The sequence below is a fragment of the Tupaia chinensis genome, unplaced genomic scaffold (assembly GCF_000334495.1).
Source record: "Tupaia chinensis unplaced genomic scaffold, TupChi_1.0 Scaffold000350_1, whole genome shotgun sequence".
In the NCBI taxonomy this organism is placed as follows: domain Eukaryota; kingdom Metazoa; phylum Chordata; class Mammalia; order Scandentia; family Tupaiidae; genus Tupaia; species Tupaia belangeri.
Genome location: NW_006159844.1, coordinates 3,314,297 through 3,316,909, shown reverse-complemented (window position 1 = coordinate 3,316,909; position 2,613 = coordinate 3,314,297). Strand labels below are relative to the sequence as shown.

The following is a 2,613-nucleotide window of genomic DNA, read 5'->3' as shown; positions in this document are numbered from 1 at the left end:
CACATGAAAAAAAAAAAAAACAAAAAAAAACAAATTTACTCCCAAAAGACAGTAGTTTTTTCTGCACTGTCTCAACTCTTTTGAGGTTGTTAATACTCCCTATTTGTTTAATAGATGGAAAAGTTTAGAGTGCTTGATTACCTAGCCCAAGACTCAATGCCAGTCAGTTCCACATTGTTATAATTGTCTGCCTCAGATTTAAACAGGCAACTCAAACTTAGTATGTCCCAAATTTTTTTAATTAATTCTTAAAACCTGATCCTCTTCCTTAATTCCTTATTTGGATTAGTGGTGCAACAGCACCCATACATGCCAAAACTCCTTCATCAGAACTCCTATTACATTACTAGGTTGGCAGAAAAGTCCTGGTGCATTTTTGCATAGAAAAACATAGAAAATATGTCTATTCCAACAACCCTGTAGTCTATTAGTTTTGTTAGTGCTGTATCTACAACTGACATTCCTAAGTTAAGCCTATTCTACTTTACTTATTATTTGCCCTCTACTGTTTATCTCATTTCTACATGTATTTGTTATAGTTTTTAATTTAAGTATATTAAAATTAGTACTCCTTAAGCCAGAACCTTCGTCTTCATTTTCTCCTTTGTAGTATTATTATTAAATGAGAAATAGGAATGGGAGAAAAGAGAAAACACTCAATCCTAAGCCTCTATTTTTATTTAATCTATTCAATACATATTTTTGAATGTATATCGAATATATACTGTGTTTTAGATGTAGTGTAAGTGCTGGGCACACAGCCTTATGGCCCCAATTTAGTTGGGAATATGTAAGTAAATAATTACTTAAAAACTTAAAACAACATCAATTGATGTGAAGAATTCTTGGTTGCTAAAATGAATTCATAAGATGAGCTTTTACTGTATCACAGTCTAGGGTTATAGGTTGAAGGGACGTTTCAAGAAAAGCCTTATGCACCAAGAAAGAACAGCAGCAACACAAAATAGTGTGTCAGTGGGGCCAGCAGATGGCACAGCAGTTATGTCACTGGACTCCCACAAGGCCAACTGCAGCTTGAGTCCCAGACCTGGTGGCTTGAAGCTCATGCTGTGCATGTATTGGGTGTGTGCCCCAAATCCCATGAGGAGAATAGAGAAGGGATTGCTACATGGCCATCTCCCCTGGGGGTTGGGGGGTGGGGGTTGATTTCTCACTTTTCCCCTTCCTATCTGTGTTTCTCTCTTTCTCTCCAGTAAGCACATGCATCCTAAGGCAGAAACCTCTGAAAAAAAAAAAAAATAGTGTATCGACATAGTTTCAGATGGTCCTGTGGAGGTTCTTTTCTCCTCAGCTGTGTCCATAGGTTCTAAATCCTCAAGAGTGTATTTTAGACTAAATCCTTAATAAGGTAGAACCAATTCATAACTTAATTTTGCTTTATCAAAGGGCATATTTAGAAGCATTGAATATTGGGTAAAATTATATAAATTATTTTGAATCTTATTTAAAATCCATATTTCTTGCCTCCTGTCATTTTCATATTCCTTCCTCTTATTTCTCTCATATCCTCTGCCATTTCTGATCTAGTCTATGTCTCTGTAGTGTCTGTCTTGCCTTATTTTATTGCTTCTCTGCCTTACCTTACCCCTTGAACCTTTATTTCTTCCTTCTTTCTTTTTCGGCTTTCATCCAAAACTAGAAAAGTTAAAAAGCATTCAAGTTAAAAATGGCTTAATACACATATCAATATATACATATGAGTATTTTTAAGTTTATTTAGCTTAGCTTATTTATTTTTTTTTCATGAGCAAAAGAAAGCAAGGGAGAGTAAGAAAGAGCATAAGAGAGAGCCACTTGGGGCCAGCAGGTGGTATAGCATGTGTATATTCCAAATTTGAGATCATAATGCCTTTTTTCAATTTCTTTGATTATTGGTATTGTTTAATATATTAAGTGTGGTGCTCTATAAAAAGTAAGACTTAGAAAATGAAAGCAAGTCAGAATTTTCAGATTAGCTGAACACTGGTTCTTTATCGTATGAAGTCAGTGTTTTGTTCTTACCATTGAACAAGGTGAATGACTTTAGTTTCAGAAAGGAAAAAGGTGTTATTGACTGATTTAGGGATAAATCAAGAAATGTGACATTTCATGCATGGGTCTTTTCACTTAGAGTGCAAGGGTGTCAGTCAGAATTTGCATGCTATAGGAAATCAATTGAAACTTGAGCCCATGGACATTTACTTCAGCAAAATTCTTACTAATTATCATGACTATGTCAAGTTAGACTGTTGTAGGCTAATTTGCAGTTAACAAAAGGTTGGGATTCTTTTGCCTAATTATAAACTTCATATTCATATAATTTACAGCTTTTCAGGTGTGTTTCATATAACACCAACTATTATTTTAAGTCTATGTTCAAACCAATAAAGCTTTAAATATTGTATATCTACTCTTAAACCTAAGTATCTTTCCTAAAGTTATTTTGTATAGAAGTAGCAAGTCATATATTTGTTTTAGATTATCTCATTTTTGAAAAGGTAGGTTGTCTAAATTTTGTGTTGTCTTAAGTGATACAGTAAGTGATATACTTATTGTAGGCCTAAATTTAATTCTCTGAAAAACACTTTTGTTTATTTTATTTTTTTGGGGGGG

At 33.9% G+C, this 2,613-nt stretch overlaps 1 protein-coding gene across 1 annotated transcript in view; it reads left to right on the top strand.

Annotated features, from left to right (window-relative positions):
- Positions 1 to 2,613, top strand: part of MIPOL1 (mirror-image polydactyly 1) — a 289,171-nt gene that overhangs the window by 110,975 nt on the left and 175,583 nt on the right. The gene's annotated exons all lie outside the window — the stretch shown is intronic.